Below are 19,621 nucleotides of genomic sequence, written 5' to 3'. Positions count from 1 at the left end.
TATGCCCTCAGATTCAAAGATAGGTTAAAGCTAAAAAATATCACCCAGTTTAGGCAGTGTTGAGGGACTCTGAGATAATCAACAAACCTGAAAATAGAAATGTCACATATTTTTTCAGAAAAAAATATTACCCCAAAATGTACATAATTCAGAAAAATTAATAACTCAAGAATAGGGAACTTGTAAGTATTTATATAAAGTTAGAGGCCTGTTGCAGGAAGACTCCTGCAAGAATAGGGCTTCCTAAGGCTGTCTCTGCTGCCCTGCCTGCTTCCCTCCCTTCTCCGCTGCCATGTTTGCTTCTCTGCAGCTTCACCCTCTTCTGCAGCGCTTGGCTTCCTTCTATACTGTCTTCAGTCTTTGCTCTGTGCCTGGATATGTAAATTAATTGCCATCTTGGTTAGGTTAATTTGCATAGCCACTCCTGATTGGCTGGTGGTGTGGCTTGTGGACATAGCAGAGGTACGGTCAATTTGCATGTTTCTCTTTTATTAGATAGGATGACAAATAATGAAACAAAGCAAAAACAGAACTAAATCTAATTGAATAAAAATTTCATTACAAAACGAGTATCAAAAGTAAATATTACAAAAGAAATGATGTAGTATGAATATTATGTTTTAATAAAATTATCTGGATCAATAAATAATAGTTTATACTAACAAAGAGAGAAGATGAATGGGAACCCAAAAGGAAGAAGTTTATAAAATTCAATCTGACCAAAGACATAAGCAAATAGCTCATGTTTAAAAATGTATACTAGTTTAAACTCTTCCAGTAAAGAGAAAGATTTTAACATGAAACAAAAATTAAAATAAATGAAATTATATGTTTGTTTGTTTTTTTCCTATAGCTACTTCTGTAAATATACAATTCACATATTTTGGGCTCTGGGCTAAGATGACTTCAACTAATAGATATAACAGATAACTCCTTGTTATAGAAATTGAGAATCTTTTTTTTTTTAATAAAGATTTTTTTAAAGGCAGCAAAACATTTTAAAAAATCCAAGCTTTTTAAAAGTAGATTTTGTAGTTTCAGTAGAATTCAAGACAAAAAGAACCAAACATTGCAAACTATACAGCTCACAATGAAGATGTTAGTTAGGGACCTTTAAGTACAGAAAACAAAAATACATAAAGAAAAATGTTTTATGAATACAAGGATCCTATATAATAAAAGCCTGAGTTCGACCAGGCGGCGAAGCCAGCTGGCCAACTGTAGGAAGGGAGGCCCTGGCCTGCAGCTGCTAGGGATCCTACTCCATGCATGAATTTTGTGCACGGGGCCTCTAGTTCATAAATAACAATATCAGTAGAAGGAGAAGACTACAGAATTCTATCAATCATTCGCAAATTAAGGCAAAACATGAATAAGACTAACATGTGAATAATACAATTGCAACCTTTGATTTAAGAATTGCAAACATGAGAGGGATCCAAGATGGCTGCGACAAGGTGAACACCTAGCCGCAGCCGCACACAACAATTTCAATAAAATGCAACTAAAATATAAAATGGACATTGCCCAGAACCACAGGAAGGTTGACTGACTGGAAATTCTACAGTGAGAAGCAAGGAGAAAACCAGAAGGAGGCGCAGAGGAGCTGGAAAAGCCCAAGGTACGGAGACAAGGTGCGCGGAGAGGAAGGGGAGGCAGAGTGCCTGGCGGGCGTTCCCTAGCGGAAAGGAGATAAAACTCCGACTGTGCTGGGCCCCCGACTGCTCTGAACCCCAGTTCCCCAGACCCCGGAGACCAAGGCTCATCCATAGCAGAGCTGGGCTGTAAGGCGGGACCCGGGAAAGCGGCAAAAGGAGGTCCCGGAGGCACGCACACTGTGCGCAGAGAAGGGACGGTTGGCTGTGCCGCGGGATTGCCCTGACGGGAAGGAGACTGGGGCTCCAGACTGCTCTGAAAGCCACCTCCAACTCCACTTCCAACTGAACTGAACCCCAATACCGGGCTCATTGGGGGAGAGCATAGACTGTTTGGCAGCAGGCGAAAATCGAGGGCACCTTTCTCTCAGAGGCGCCGGCAGCGAGTACTGAAGGACCCGCATAGGGCGGGGCTGACAGAAGCCAAAGCTGCAGGCTCCACCCTGAAACCCCGTCCCATCTGTAACTGCGAAATGCGACAACAAAATAAATCACAAACGAAAGAAATGGAGGACAAAAAGCGTCTGGATATAGAGTTCAAATCTACGCTTATAAGTTTTTCAAGAATTTCCTAGAAAAGATAGATAAGACCTATGAGGATATGAAAAGAGATCAACTAGAATTAATAAGGAGTCATCAAGAAATGATAAGGGATCAACAAGAAATAAAGAATACATTGTCTGAAATAAAACATATTTTACAGAGTCCTAAAAACAGAAGGGAAGATCGCAAGAATCAAGTCAAAGATTTGGAACATAAAGAGCCAGAAGACAGTCCTCCACAGAAGCTAGAAGGCAAGAGAATCCTGAAAATTGAAAATAATGTAAGAAACCTCTGGGACAACTTCAAGCGAACCAACATCAGAATTATGGGAGTCCCAGAAGATGAGAGAGAGCAAGATATCGAAAACATACTGAAAGAAATAGTGACAGAAAACTTCCCCCACCTGGTGAAAGAATTTGACTTACAAGTCCAGGAAGCGCACAGAACTCCAAACAAAAGGAATCCAAAGAGGACCACACCAAGACACCTCATAATTAAAATTCCAAGAGCAAAAGACAAAGAGAGAATATTAAAAGAAGCAAGAGCAAAGAAGGTAGTTACATATAAAGGAGCACCTATACGATTGTCAGCTGACTTCTCAACAGAAACCATGCAGGCCAGACGGGAATGGCAAGAAATATTCAAGGTGATGAATAGTAAGAACCTACAGCCAAAGATAATCTATCCAGCAAAGCTATCACTCAGAATCGAAGGTCAGATAAAGAGCTTCACTAATAAAAAAAATCTAAAGGAGTTCATCACCGCCAAACCAGAATTATATGAATTGCTGAAGGGGGTTCTTTCAGAAGAGAAAGTAATCAAAGATAAAAATTATGAACAACAAATACGTAACTATCAACAAGTGAATCTAAAAACCAAGGAAATTAAAAAAAAAATCTGATGAACAATAGTAACTGTTGAATATAATAGAATCAGAGGTATGGAAGGGGAGTGAACTGATAATTCTTGGGGAAAAGGGGAGAGGGGGGCGTGGAAAGAGACTGAACATAAACTGTGCACCTATGGATGAGGATAATGGGGAGTGGGGAAAGGGCAGAGGGAGGGGTGGGAACCTTGTGGAGGAGAGCAATGATGGGGGGGGAAAAAAGGAACATTTGTAATAATATGAACAATAAAAACTTATTAAAAAAAAAAAGAATTGCAAACATGTCATTTTAGTCCTATTGATATAATTGAGAGCACTCACTTTTTAGTGTCCATGGAATATTTGCAAAACTTAATTTTGTAACAAGCCATAAAACTCAATATTTTCTCCATATTGCATATGTTACGCTAGTACTTAAATGACAGAGTATTGCAAATAGTGTAGAAAGAGGGCTTATATTTAATTTGTTTTGAATTCAAATGAAATCTGAAAGCATAAGATTTTCATATTTGTTTAAGAGATATTGCTTTAAAATTTTAAGGAAGACTAATTTAGAATTTAATCAAAATGACTATGCTATGTATAAAAACTCATAGGTATAAAGTCAAACTTTAAACTATCTTTAAATATCTCTATTATTAACCAAACGAATTAAAATATATTACACATAATGCTTGAAAAGGTAAAGAAAACACAGCCATATAAAAAAATCAATTAAGGTTACTTATGGATAGCAATTAAAAGTCTTTTATTTTCTTCATTCTATGATAATATGACCTGATTCCATGATCATCCTAAGTTGATTTTCAAAAGTTGTTATTTTGTTTAATTTGTTATTTAAAAAAATGCAATTTATTTACATTTTCTATAATATTTTTGCATCTGCCACTCTTTTACCAGAAACTGTAAGAAGTCTAAAGAGTTATATTGCCCTAGCCTTCCCTTCAAATTATGGTTTGATATTTATTTGCAAATAAATATGTTAGTTAGGGACCTTAAGCAGTGGGCAATAAAGATAGAGAGTATCTTCATTTTGCTTTTCCCTAAAAAAACAAACAAACAAACAAAAAAAGCTCACAATGAAAAAGTTGTGGATACCTCTGAAATCTTATCATTGTTCTCTTATATATAAAACTAGAGGCCAGTTGCATGAAGATTCGTGCAATAGGCTTTCCTTTACCTGGCTGCCTGCACTGGTTTTCCTCTGGCACCTGGGACCCAGGCTTTCACTCTGGCTGCCGCCTTCCTCCTTAGCTCCAGCTGGAGTCTGCAGGCTTCACTCTGGCCAAAGGTCTGCTCCTGTAGCTCCCTCCACCCATCATAGCAAGTGTCCTGCCCTGCCCAGGGGCTCTGAGCCTAAAGTGGCTGGGGGGTGGGGCCACAGCCATCTTTGTCCTGCTAATTTGCATATTCCCTCCTGATTGGCTGGGGGGCGTCATGGAGGTATGGTCAATTTACATGTTTCTCTTTTATTAGTGTAGATTATCATTTCAAATGCAGTGTTTCCCAAACTTTTGACATACGTGTACCCCTTCTATAATTTTCATAATGCTGAGTACCCCTCGTACTCATGAGAACGTAGAATTAGGCGCAGCTAAGCATGGTGCAGTGCATATCCCCACCAAACTCCGGTGCAATGCGTACCCCCACCAAACTCTTCCCATACCCCTGAGGGTACACATACCACACTTTGGGAAACACTGATTTAGAGGATGCTATAGAAAAGATAAAAAAAGAAATGTTTTAAAAGTCTTGCATTTCTCCCCTCAAATACCATATATTCTTGAAAACTAGCTTCAAATTTATGTGCTTTACAGGTTATGATTAAAGTTCTTAGTTTCAAAAAGAGAATCCACTCTGGCAAATTTACAGAGAAGAGATGAAGTAAAGGAGGGAGAGATAAAGAAACAACAGGAGTTTTCAGAAACAATGAGCAGAAACTTACTAGAGAGAGAACAGGCCTGTTAAGATATCTGTTACCGATATCTCAAGAATGATAGTACTACCTGCAGCAAGAAAAATCAATCACCATCCAGAAATTTCACTCATAGTTTACCTCTGAATCATTGTCTTGCGTGACTATTCCTAGTGGGTGTAACCATGGCCACATGTCCCACCCTAACTCCTGGACGTGCTAGGACGTGTAGGATTTTTAAATAATAGAATCAAATTGAGAGGTAGAACTTCCGTGTGACATAATATCACAATGCAAAGTGGATGTTTAAAATTTATTTGAAAGGCAGACATAAATGAGAAATGTCTATTTCGGCCCATTTTTCTGTTGACAAACATCAATATACACTCTCTACCACATTAAACTTACAAACTTATAAACAACACAGCAACTGTATTCTCCAAGCTAATGCAGATGTTCCTCGACTTACAATGGTTCAACCTATGATTTTTCGGCTTTATGATACTGTAAAAGCCATACACATTCAGAAGTAGCCATACTGTGAATTTTGACTTTTGATCTTTTCTGGACTAACATTAACGGTAGGATACTCTCTCATGAAGTTGGGCAGCAGGAAAGAGTCACAGCTGCCAATCAGCCACGTGATACCGTGAGTAAACAACTGATATGTCTACCGTGTAGTATTAAACACATGTTCAACTTAGGATATTTTCAACGTAAAGTGAAGTTTATCAGAATGTATTCCAACTGCAGATCTCTCTTACCAATTCTGTGAATTTCTGTAATTCTTCTAGACACTTCCCTTAGGCTAATGGAACCACTTTGCCTGCAGGAGCAGAAAACCAAGTACTTGAAAGTGTACACCTGGATATCCCAGGTGCCCTTCAGCCACTCTCAGTGAATACACAAATATGAAAGCTTGTCTCCTTTGGCCCCATGGCCTAAGCTCCAGTTTATGTTCCAAAGACTTCAAAGTTGGGCTGAGGCTAGGGTATTGTCTGAAATTGGACTCTGTTTGGCTTTTCCTCTTCCCTGTCCAGCCTGCCCCACTCCCACTGGCTTCTCTTGGAGCACTTTTTGTGCACATCACTTGCACAGGAATGCTCATTTCAAGTCTGCTTCTGAAAGAACCCAATCTAAGACAATATCATCATATAGTTTGTTTTCAAGAATATCCAGCTTCTTCTGCATTCCAAAAATTCTGTGCTGTGAACTGAGTTAGGGAGCCATGGCTAAGTTGTTGCTGCTGTTGTTGTTTTGTTTATTTGTTTTGCTTTGCTTATGCAGAGCAAGTGGGTACACAACTCTTTCAGACCTTAGGCCTCCCAATCAATCAACAAGGCAAAGTAGTATGTGTCAAATGACTGATTTTTATGACGTGGGTTAAGCACTGCCAATGAGACATCTCCTACCATTGTTTTTAGTCTGCAGAAAATAGTGCATACTTTTCAAAGGTAGTTGTGCCTATTTTTCTGTTCTATATATATTTTTTCTAAACCCATATCTAAAACTTTGTTTCAGTATACAAATATTTTCCATTGGTTCTGATCAAGAACCACAGAATCTATTCCAAAGTTCATTTCTGCAGGTCTTTGCCAATATCTCTTGGCAAAATGTTGCATTCTTTTTGGTGTGTTAGCTTTTTCTTCTTGGGTTTAATTTTGCAATGCCTTCTTGGAGTTTGCTGGACTCTGACACTAGTTATAGATTTAAGGATTGTAAGGAAAGTTACACCATCTTGCCAGGTAACTGCCTCAGGCACAGTGCTTACATAATTTTCAAGGAAGGCAGGAATAGCTCATCAAACTCTGGCAAAAAAGCTATGTCTTCTAGTAAGGAATGTTTAGTATTCAAAGTGCTCTGAGTTTTCAGGGTTGTCTCATTTGTCCTAATCTCAATTTGGATTCCAGTGTCTTAACCTTCAATATGAGTCATGATACCATTCATCAATCCTGCAGAGATGAGTGCCGATCTTAGGGTAATCATTGCCTGGCTTTTTAATGTCATGAGCTGAAAATTTAAAACTTTGGGCTTATTATTTCTGTTCAAAGCACATTTAGAAGTAGTCGACTCACCCTAAAGCACTGGCTATTTATTTATTATTCATGCCTATTATACTGTTCTAAGGCAGCAATCAATTTTTTTGTCTTTAATAGTTCCACTTTCTCCTGGCATCCTGATTTCTAATGAAAAATCTACTGTTACTTGAATTGATTTTCCCTTAAAAGCCAAGTGTCATTTCTCTTTGGATGCTTTCAAGATATTTTCTTTGTTTTTATTTTTCTTAAGTTTAATTAGGATATGTCATACATGGTATTCTTTGGTTTTATCTTACCTGGGGTTCTCTTTGCCTCTTGAATATGTTGATTTACATCTTTCACCAAATTTTGGAAAATTTCAGCCATTATTTTTATTTATTTATTTATTTATTTATTTTTAAAATATATTTTATTGATTTTTTACAGAGAGGAAGGGAGAGAGATAGAGAGCTAGAAACATCGATGAGAGAGAATCATAGACCAGCTGCCTCTTGCGCACCCCCTACCGGGGATGTGCCCGCAACCAATGTACATGCCCTTGACAGGAATCGAACCTGGGACCTTTCAGTCCGCAGACTGACGCTCTACCGCTGAACCAAACCGGTTTCGGCTCAGCCATTATTTTTTTCAACACTTTTTTCAGACTGTCTTTTTCTTCTCCTTCTGGAAATCTGGTAATACAGATGGTACTTTTATATTGTTCCATCAGTCTCTGAAAAAAAAAATTTTAGTTAATTTTCTCTTTGTTGTTCTAACTATATAACTTCCATCCATTCTATTCTCTGTCATCTCCATGCTACTGAAGGTTCCATCAGTGAGCTTTTATTTCTGATATTGTATTTTTCAGTTCTGTAATCTCCACTTTATTTTTTAATAACATTTCTTTGCTGAGATTTTCTATCTTCTCATTTGTTTCACTTTTTATAATTTCCTTCCTTCTAAGTGGTTTGGGTTATTTTTTCTTCCTTTTTTCCTAAGTTTTTTAGATGTGAGCTTAGATCGTTGATATGAGATTTTCTTCTTTTTTAATTATGCCTTTAGTGCTATTCACTTCTCTCTCAGCAATGCTTTAGCTGCATCCCACAGATTTTTATATGTTGTATTTTCATTTTCATTTAGTCCCCTGTATTTCTTGATTTTACTCAAGATTTCCTCTTGGCCCATTGTTGACTTAGAAGTATGCTATTTAGTCTCCATGTATTTTGAAATTTTCTGTAATTGATTTCTAGTTTGATTGCATTATATCAGAGAACAGACTTTGTATATTTAGGTCATCTAGTTTTTCATATGATTATTGATATATTAGGGTATATATATATTTTTTCTGTTTTCTTATATGTATTTATTTTCTGTTTCATATTCCTGCCTTCCTGTGTGTTAAACTTTTTACTACATAATGCTATTTTGATTTATAGTTAGTGTGTTTGAGTATACATCTTTATATTGATTTTTTAATGGTTGTGCTAGGTTTTACATAATACATACATAACTTATTATAGTATACCCAATTTACCATTTGAATGAAGTGTAGTAACCTTATCCACCCTTTAAATCTCTTTGCCTTCCATCGTTTATAATCCTCTTCACTATTTCTTTTATGTAGACCAAGAACTACATCATACAAAGGTTTAATTTTTCTTTCAATTATCAAGTCTAATTTTTAAATATCAAGAGGAGAAAGTCTATTGTATTGACTTATATTGTAATTTTCCTATTGTTTTTTCTTTCTTGTTTATGTTCCAAGTTTCCTTCTTTATTCATTTTCTTTCTATTTTAACAACTTCCATTAGCCATTCTTTTTGTATGGATCTGCTGGCAATAATTTCTCCTTAGTTTCCTTTCATTTGGGAATGTATTGATTTCCCCTTTATTCCTACAGGAAATTTTCATTGGGTATAGAATTCTGGGTTGACAGATCTTTCTCTTCAATACTTAAACATTATCATGTGCCTCTTCCTTTTAGAAACCATGCCTTCTGATAAGCAATCCATTGTTTTTCAGTTTGTTTTTCTTATAAAGGTGAGGTATTTTTCTCTGGCTGCATTCAAGATGTTTTCTTTGACTTTAGTTTCTAGAAGTTTGATTATGATATATCTTGGTATGTAATTCTTTGGGTTTATCTTTTGACAAATTGGGACATGTCCAGACATTATTTTTTTTTAATACTTTTAAATCACCACCCTATTTCTCTTCTCCTTGTGATTCTCCAGTGGCAAGAATGTTACTTTCATTTCATTCCATCTATAATTTATGTTCTGTTTATTTATTTTGTTTGTTTCAGTGTACTTTTCCTCTTGTTGAGACTAGGTAATTTGTATTGTTCTATCTTCAAGTTTACTGATCCTTCCCGCTGACCATTTTCATTCTCTTAAGCCTGATCATGAGATTTTTACTGTGTGTTTTGTTATAAATTTTTAATTGAGTTTTTCTTTATTTTTTTTATTTGTTTGCTGACGTTTTCTACATAGTTTTGTCTTCCCATTTTTCTTTCATTTAAAGCATGCTTGTAATTGTTCACTGAAGTCTTTTTTTTATAAGTTCTACATTAAAATCATTGTCAGATAATTCCAATATCCTTGATATCTTGATGGTAGTCTCTGTTGAATTTTTTTTTTTTTTTTTCATTCAAGTTAAGATTTCCTTGTTCTGTTTTGTAAGTGGTTTTCAATTGTGTCCTGAACCTTTTGGGTATTGTGCATCTTATTTCAGTCTTCTGTTTTAGCAGGTCTCCCTGGACACTGTGAGAAGGGGAGGCCTATACCATTTAATTACTGTCTGGTGGAGGTGGAGGTCCAATTCCCTAGATATTCTTCATTGCCACTCCAGAGTGGAGGATTGCCTCATTGTCGGGTGGGTGTGGAATTCCAAGCTCCTCACAAGGCCTCTGCCCACAGCACTCCAGCAGGAGGAGAAAGGATGCCTCATTACCAGTTGGAAGGGATAGAAGTGTAGGTTTCTCATGTGCTCATGTGTTCTTACTGATAGGAGATTGTTGGCACCTGGAAAGATTGAAAGTCCAGGCTCCCTACTAGGCATTCTCTGGTGTCATCCATGGGAAGAGTGGTGGAGTGTTGTGTATATATGATGGTAGGGGATGGTGCCTGGAGTTTTTCCTATAAAGTGAGCCTGAAATAGGGCACTTATTATCTCCAAGTTTTCTGTATTACTGGGCTTTCACTTTCTTGCTTCTCCAGCTAGAGAAAGCAGACTTTTCTTAGGGCTTTGTTTGTTTGTTTCTTTTTGTGTTTCCATCTATTGGTGTTCCCAGATGGTATGATTGCCCAGCACCCAATTTGGACATGTGAGCCAAAAAGAAAATACAAGGAATTTGGAACCATGTTAGTTTTTTGGGTATCTAAGTCCCTACTGGGTCTATCATTTTCTCTCTACTTTTCAGAGTCCCACTGTTTCTTTAATAAATAGTATTCAGGGTTTTCAGTTGCACTGAGCAGCAGGATTAAGAAGTGCATCTTTTCCATGCTATCCAGAAAAGCCCTGTAAATGTTCTTTTAAATTGCCATTTTTGTATATATTTTTATACCAACTGCACATCAATATAACTATATATTAAATTATAAGTAAATATGTAAACATTTATGGAAGTAGGTACTCTTTTTTCACTATCTGGGTGCATAGCCAAATGGAGAGTGCAGAATACTGTGTAATCAATGCAATGCTGATTCATTTCTTTCTTTCTTTTTTTTTTTTTTAAATATATTTTATTGATTTTTTACAGAGAGGAAGGGAGAGAAATGGAGAGCTAGAAACATCGATGAGAGAGAAACATCGACCAGCTGCCTCTTGCACACCCCCTACTGGGGATGTGCCCGCAACCAACGTACATGCCCTTGACCGGAATCGAACCTGGGACCTTTTAGTCCGCAGACCGATGCTCTACCACTGAGCCAAACTGGCTTCGGCCTGATTCATTTCTTGACATGGCTCTTCTAATTTGTGTGATTTGGAGCATTCATTTTTGTGTGTGTTTTTTCCCACCTCTAAAATGAAGCAATTGGGTAAGATGGTCTCTAATACCATTTCTACCTCTAAAACTCTACAAATAATGCCAGTTAGTACCCTTTACAAAATATACAAAATGTCACATGAAAATTATTTCCCTTATTTAAATTTTATTTAAAGTATTTTTTAAATCCTGAAAATATTTATTTTCTCAAGGGTAAACTTTCATCCAATCTGTATTATAATAATTGATCATGATTGGTCATATACATATAATTGTTACACAAAACAGCAAAATTGATTTGAATTTAAAACTAACTATTCATTCTAATTTTCTTTGAAGTGTTAAGTTCAAAGTTGCAATACCTTATTAAATAACTTAGGATTTTTCCTTGACATCTTTCAGTAATATGCACCCTTCAATACTTTCCTGATGAAATTAAAAATATCAAAAATCAGGAAGAAATGCTGAAGATATGCACTTCTTATTGTACTCTGTGCCTAGAGGTCCAAGAAAAAAAAATACATAAAATATATTTATTCTACCCTAACACATATTATATTACTGTCTTAGTTTGTTAGGGCTGCCATAAGCAAATACCATAGACTGGATAGTTTAAGCAAAAGAAATTTATTTTCTTACAGCTCTGGAGGCTGGGAGTCCAAGGTCCAGGAGCCAGCAGGGTTGGTTTCTCTTAAGGCCTCTCACCTTGGCTTGCAGATGGCTGTCCCCTTGCTGCCTCTTCACATCATTGTCCTTCTTGGTATATATGTCCCTGTATCTCTCTATGTGTCTTAATCTCCTCTTCTTAAACGGGCAACAATAAGATTGGATTAGGGCCTCATTTTTTGTTGTTATAGTAATTATCACTAGAGAATATTTTCCCATTGATTTTTAGAGAAAGTGGAAGGGAGGGGGGAAAGGGGAAGAAAGAAATAGAAAGAGAGAGAGGTGAGAGACACATCGATTTGCCAGGGATCGAACCTGTCCTTGAGGCACATGCCCTTTATGACAGAGATTCTGCGGCCCTTAGGTCTGCAGGTGATGCACCAACCACTGAGCCAAACCGACCAGAGCAAGAGCTTCATTTTTTAAATTTAAAGGCCCTATCTTCAAATAGAATCTCATTCTGAGGTAATGGAGGTTAGGGCTTCAACATGTAAATTTTTTAAAAAAATATATTTTAGAGAGAAAAGGAGAGGGAGAGATAGATAGAAACATTAATGATGAGAGAGAACCATTGATCAGCTGCCTCCTGCATGCCGTCCCCCCTCCCCTCCAACCCAGGCATGTGCTCTTGACTGGAATCGAACTTGGAACCCTTCAGTCTGTAGGCTGACGCTCTATACACTAAGCCAAACAAGCCAGGGCAACATGTGAATTTTGCAGCAGAAGTAATTCATCAGGTAACAGCCACATTCACTATTCTGTCATTAAAAAAGAAGTCCTATAAGTTAAGATTTTGAAACTAAGCTCAGAAGGGCTATTTGTTAATAACCATAGCTTTAGTTTGGAGTGGTGTGTGTGTGTCTGTGTAATATTTGTTCAAATAGGCTGCCAAAATGGCTCCACAGACATACATTTTTAACAGTAAAAATATGGGCCAGTTAGAGATATTATAATGTCATAATTTGGGGATAAATCAAAAACATTTTATAGCTCAAATAGAATCATATTACTTAATTATTTTTTTTAACTAAAACCTAATTATTCCATCACTGTATCATTACTCAATAATCTATGACATTGTAAGTTTAGAATCCAGGATTGGCTTGTTAAAATATAAAATTTTCTTATAACACAATTTTACTAGGTTCTAAAAATCAAATTTTAACATCTTTATTCCATCTGTTTTTAAGCCATGTGCTTATAATTTTTAAAATACTAGAAGACTTTAGCATTAAGAAAATTAGATTGGTATTTATATTTTGAACCAGTTAACAGAAAGTATCACTGGAAAATAGCAAAGTAAATACTTTTCAATTTCACTCATCAATGATATTTCATGAAGTTAATTAATTTCTTTCACAATAATATATTTATATATGTATACATACATGTACATAGATTCTACCACTTAGATTCCAAATATAGCATAAATTGCTGTGTGATTTCTGACCTAAGAACTGATATTCTGAGGTGTCAAATTGATTTGAATATTCAACTTATAAACTACAAAATGTCTTGCTAATTTTTAAAAAAAATTTGTGGTTGTTTTTTTTGTTTGTTTGTTTTGTTTTTTAAGATTTTAATGTCAGCTTAATGTGTTTCACCATGATAAATTCTTGGAAATTTTTTGCATTTTTAAATGAATGATTCTATATCAAAAGCCTCTGGATATAATCGTTATTAGCAGACTTGTTTCCACAAATTATTAGTCTTATTTATATTGTCCTGCAACTGAGTTTCTAAGTATTTATTCCAACTTATAAATATATTTTCGGCCCAAGTAATAGTTCTGTTATTCACATAAAATATATGCTAGCAAAAACAGGAATAAAGTAAATGTTCAAGCATAGGGAGTAAAAAAACCACATTCTAGAATACTCTGTAGCCATCCCAAATAATGTTTCCAAAAAGTATTTAATGACTTTGGAAAAAATGTGTTGGTATAATAAGTTTTAAAATAATATTTAAATATATTTTTTTATATTATCACACACACACACACACAAAATAAGTTAGTATTAACTCTGAATTAAGAGATTATAGTTGATTTTTATTTATTTTTTTCCCCCCAAATTTTCTAAAATGACATGTATTAGCTTTATAATCTGAAAAATAACAATAAATGTTATTCTAAAAAAACCTATAGCTGAGATAGTTGATTTTTAGGGAAGATAGTCCATTAGATTATGTCACGTATTTTTTGGGAAGCATTTTAAGCTTAAGCCATTCACTTATTCAGTAAACATTTTGGAACTATTGCCAAGAATCAGCATCTATTCCGTGTCAGATATAATAATTGGTTTTGAAGACCCTTGAGGGGAAGTATGTGGAGATGATTACAAAAAGGCTCCCACAGGTATAAGATGCAAGTGAAATCAATAGTATGTGGTAGGTGCTAGAGTAATAGCCTAAGAAAGTGCCTAAGCATAGCTCCAGCACAGAGCTGACTATGTGGATCTGAGTCAGACTAGGTCAAAAGAGTAGGATTTATTTAAACTTCATTAACTGAACCCCTTGAGGAAATGTCTAATTCAGAGTTGGTTTCTGTGACTTGAGCTTTAGAACAGGGTGATTAGAAAAGACTATTATCCTGAAAAAAAGTTACCAAATTTTTAATCTTCAAACTGTAGGTGGACAGTTTGAATTGGAAGGCATGTTAATGAGCATGTGTTACGTTCTGATTCTAAGGGATAAAACAGTGAATAAAATAAGAGTCTTGCCCTTAGAAAGGTCAGACTCTAAATTAAATGTTTTGCTGTCTTGTGTAATATGGATACCTGTGATAATTTCATCCAAAATTTTTGCTTAAAATCAGACAATCACAATTAGAAAAAACACTGTTATCTTTCCCGTGTTTTGGCTCTGAGGAATTTTAGACCTAATTATTACAGCATAAATCATAGATATTAGTAAATATTTGCACTAGTTATTTATTTTGATAAAAATTTCTACTTATTAAAATGGCTTTATTGCTTTTTTTTAAAGGACACTTGACAAATCATAAATTAAAGCTTTATAAATGCATTTATCATTTAATTTTGAATTATTTAATTTCTATATAAAAACAAAAAATATGTTTGGTAAGGGAAATAAAAGTTAAAATGAATATTTCTCATTAGTGACTTAAATAGCTTTATTTTTCCAAAGCAATTAACATATACTTCAATAACTAATTTTTTTTTTTAAAGTTCAACTTGGAAAGTTAGATGTATTATTTACTTTATAATAAGTAAAGAGGACAAAGATGTGTGGGCAGTGATAGGAATGCTGTGCGTTGCATGGACAAACTAACAAACTTTCAGATGCCACTGTTTACAATTGTGGACCTAGACATTCAACCAGAGCAGCAAGGGGCTAACTCTAGAATGTCTTCTTTCATCTTTCAGAGTAAATACATAATTTTTATGTTGAATACATTATGAAACAAGTCTTGAATTTAAGGTGTTTTTTTTTTTCTCCTTCTTTTCAGTTTAAGAGGACTTCATTTTTCTAAGTGATCTGGATGACTAACTGATTGAACAAAACACAATATATTCATAAAAAGTATGTAAATTATATAAATAAAAGAAATTATATATTTAAAAGAAATAAAAATTAATGTTTAATTCAAGAAGTAAATATTCTACTTAAAGTGGTATGAAGCAAAGATTTTTAGTTTAAATGCATGTGATCAAATGTGTAAATATTTCAATTTAAAAATAATAAAGTATGAGAAAGAAGGTTTATGGGGTTGCAACAGCACAATTTTTTTTTTTTTTTTTTTTTTTAGGATTGCATATCTGAGGATAAGAATTAACTTAAAAATGCAGCATGGTAAGTAGATAAAATATGGTTTTAATTCCATGTAAATGACCTCATTTTAATTATTCATCCTTTTACCCTAGTGGAATATGGGTTTTAAGTAATAAATGAATTTTAGAAATAATGCCATTTAAAATTTTTCTAAGCCAAGAAAAGCAAATTATTTTTTCTTAAACTATTAAAACTATTTTTCCTGGTTATGTCATGAGGAAATAAATCTGCCAGATTCTTTCCCTTAAAAAGTTCATTTTCCAAATCAAGTATCAGAAACTACATAAGAAATTTCAGCTTAAAAGTATTTTTTTTTTTTCCAGGAAGGGACCCAAAAAGTAACTTTGGATTAATTGTATCTTCTTTATTCTTTCTTACTAATTTTTCAAAATTTAGTCAGTTCTTTATAAAATATACTGAATAAAATAATGCAAAGTCTGACAAGATAACATATACTAAAGAAAATAAATTAGGTTATTGAACATTATCAACTTATAGGAGGTATTTGATATCCATAGTTGAATTTGAATGCTGGATTTACTAAAAGCCGATGTCCACAAACAGAGTTGGCGACTCCAAGCAATAGCCTTCTGAGTATAAAAAAGACCTAGGAAAAAGTTACATTCTGTTTTCTACAAGGGACCCAACCAAATTTTATGATACCTTGAGCCAGCAGATATAGAATACCAGAGTCAAAGTTGTTATTGTCCAGGAAGGAATGATGTTTAGGGAATCAAGTCTAGCAAAAAGACTATGGTATACTTAGAAATGTAAATGTAGATATTTTTCATGTGTGCAAAAAAGTAAAACTTCAACATTTTGGACAAAACATTTAAAGTTTATTCATGACTGCCGAAACTGGTTTGGCTCGGTGGATAGAGCGTGGGCCTGCGGACTGAAAGGTCCCCGGTTCGATTCCAGTCAAGGGCATATAGGGGGTGTACAAAAGGCAGCTAATTGATGATTCTCTCTCATCGATGTTTCTAACTCTCTATCCCTCTCTCTTCCTTTCTGTAAAAAAATCAATAAAATATATTTTAAAAAATAAAATTTATTCATGACTAAGAATTATGCCTGGCTCGCGTGGCTCAGTGGTTGACCATCGACCTATGAATCAGTTGGATTCCTGGTCAGGTTCAGGGCATATGCCTGGATTGTGGGCTCAATCCCCAGTATGGATCATGCAGGAGGCAGCCAATCAATGATTCTTTCTTATCACTGATGCTTCTCTCTCTCTCTCCCTCTGAAATCAATTAAAAAAAAAAAAATATATATATATATATATAAAATTAGAAAAATATAGGTTAAAGAATACTTTTTAAAGCTTCTAGCTAAACACGGGAAGCTGGTTCTCTTTCTTCTGGCCCACTGATGAATGTGAAAGCATGTAATGCTTCTATGCTGACTCCCATTCAAATGAAGCTATCCTGAATCTTCTTTCTGATTATCAATTGTGAATTACTGGATACTCCCAATGTTATGCATCTGTTATGCATTCATGCTTTTCTTTAAAGTATCTGTTTTTAATTTTTCTGAGCAATTTCTTTACCTTCAACTTTAACCTACATTCTTTTACATTTGTCATATCGTCCACCATTCACAAAGTGTGTTCCGTGGAACATTAGCTATGTGATAGATTAAGAAAGGCTATAGGACAAAAAACTACAACAAAATGAGTGGGTTTTGAGGTAAAAAATGTCTGGAAAGTAGTGAGTTAAGTGAAAAAAACAAACAAACAAAAAAAAACTTTTGTAAAGAACTTCTCAATTTCTATAAGTGCCAATTTATAAGCCATACAAGAAAAATAAAGCTTAGGCAGTTATTTCCAAAATTATTTCAACATCCAACCCTCTTTTGAAGAATACCCAATGAGGTTATCATTCATTTTTTTAAAAATTGCTCTAAGTGCTTCCACATACTTCTGTATATCCAAATACATTCGCAGAATCTTAATGAGGGAATTGAACCTTGAACCTTCTTTCTAAGGTGGTATTCCCAGCCACTGCTAGAAGTCCATTATTTCAGTAATGTTAGCCATTATTCAAAAAATGAAATACAATTTCATGAATAGCCTATATAATAAAAGCCTAATATGCAAATTGACCAAACAGCAGAATGACTGGCAGAATGATCGATCATTATGATGTGCACTGACCACCAGGGGGCAGATGCTCAACGCAGGAGCTGCCTCCAGCTCACAGGCCCCAGGCCAGCCAAGATGGGTGTCAGCAGGAGCCCCCAGATCACCCTACCAGTGGCCCTGCAGAGGGAGGTGACTGGCAGCAATGGCGAGGGGTGAGGTGAGGCTGGTGAGCAGGTGGTACCCGGCCAGCCAAGGTGAGTGCCAGCAGGGCCCCCAATTGCCCCACACATTGGCCCTGATCGCCAGCCAGGCCTAGGGACTCTACCCATGTACAAATTTCATGTACCTGGACTCTAGTAATTTATAAGCAGCTATTCACTTCCTAAACTTTATTTTTCCTCCCTAAATTCAAATATCCAGAGGATTAAAACCACTGAAGTCCCTCAAATCCTTCAAGTTTTATAGGTATAAAGTCAAAGTCACCAGAAATACATACCGGGTTTCTTTCTGGTATTATCTATTGCTCATTCTCTTGTGATTCAGCAAAGTGGATAATGGTTTGCAAACTGTCAAATCTCAGAAGTCTACTACAGAAATGACAATAACAAACACCATGGGGATGTTCTGCTTGTTCTGGGAGCTCCATTAGTTTCGGGATTTTTTTTTTCCTCTTCTGGTTTCTCTTTATTCACTCTTTTGCATTTGGCAACTCATCAGCTTCTTAAAAATAATTTTAATTCTTCAGGGCTTCCTTAGCATTCTCTCCCCTACCCCTGCTTCTTTCTTAACTATTTCTAATATTCCACAAGAATGTTTCATACTATTAAAAAAGCAGAATATAAGCGGTTACTTACACAGTTTATTTCTTCCTAAGTAGAGCCTGTATGTTCCTGTCTCAAATACCTGATGAATGCCTTAAGCCCCCTCTTTCTAGATATATCATCTAATTGCACTTTAAAATATCTGCACATTGATAATTTCCATCCAAATATACTCCTGGTCCTCCTCTCTTTACTAAATTTGGGGTCCTCAAGTTCTGGTGGTTATTTCTAGGTTGAACAGCTAGTGGCATCTGAAACTCAAAACGGTCAAAGCAGACATCTTTTTCTTCTCTATCTTTTCTGCCTCGGTCATCTGCTTGGACTCATTTATCCTATACACCGTGATGGGAGAATTGTCTCTTAAAAATGTTAGTTAAATCCTATAGATCTATGGTTTAACATCTTCTAATGAATTGCCAGTGCAGTAAGAATAGAATAAAAGACGTACCATGGCTTTCCAGACCTTTTGTCATCTGGCTTCTACCAGCTCTCTGTTATCATCTCAGGCGTTTGCCCTGCTTTTCCTGTGCCTTGAAAATGGCAGGTACTTCTTGTGTTAGGCTCTCTGCACCAGCTGCTCCCAGCACCTAGTATGTTAACTCCCCCAGGTCCACTCAGGCTGGCTCCCTTCTGTCACCAGGCTTGGCTCAAATGTAAACTCAGTGAAAACCTTCCCTCATCTCTACATTTCTTTCTCCACCCTCTTCCCCACAAGTCACTCCTGTTACTGTTGCATTATTTTTATTCATTGTAATTATGATTGCCAGAAATAATCCTTTGTTTTGTTTTCCTTCTTAATGTTATGGCAGAAAACCTATCCATCTTTACAGCTGCATCCCTGGTGCCAGTATAAGTGCCTGCAGAGAAGGTCTTAATACATCATAGTGGTATCTACAAGCATGAAAGTCTCCACCTTTCCTGCACCTTAAGCCAAACTACCTTTGTAAGTATCTTGCACATTGATCAGCAGAATTTTTTTTTCTAGAAGTAGGAAACTGTGGGCATACTGATTTTATTCCATGGTTGAAAAACAAACAAACAAACAAACAAACAAACCCCGCAAAACACATTTTCTGTCATTAAAAAAAACCAAAAAACAAAACAAAATAAAACAAAACAAAACAAAAAAAACACCTCCTAGAGAATCAGAAGAGCATTGCATCATGAATATTTCCGCCATTCTCCTAGCTTAGATGAATCTGGCATATTGGAACGAAATTATTTTGTTCTATTTTGTTTGTTTGTTTGTTTGTATCT

General features: G+C 35.5%; 1 long non-coding RNA gene across 1 annotated transcript in view; it reads right to left on the bottom strand.

The window, feature by feature from the left end:
- Positions 1-19,621, bottom strand: part of LOC311617650 — a 54,668-nt gene that overhangs the window by 32,286 nt on the left and 2,761 nt on the right. The gene's annotated exons all lie outside the window — the stretch shown is intronic.

The sequence above is a fragment of the Pipistrellus hanaki genome (genome assembly GCF_964339955.1).
Source record: "Pipistrellus hanaki genome assembly, chromosome: 1".
Lineage (NCBI taxonomy): Eukaryota > Metazoa > Chordata > Mammalia > Chiroptera > Vespertilionidae > Pipistrellus > Pipistrellus hanaki.
The sequence above is the reverse complement of the archived record's forward strand: the minus strand, read 5'-3'. Positions and strand labels throughout refer to the sequence as shown.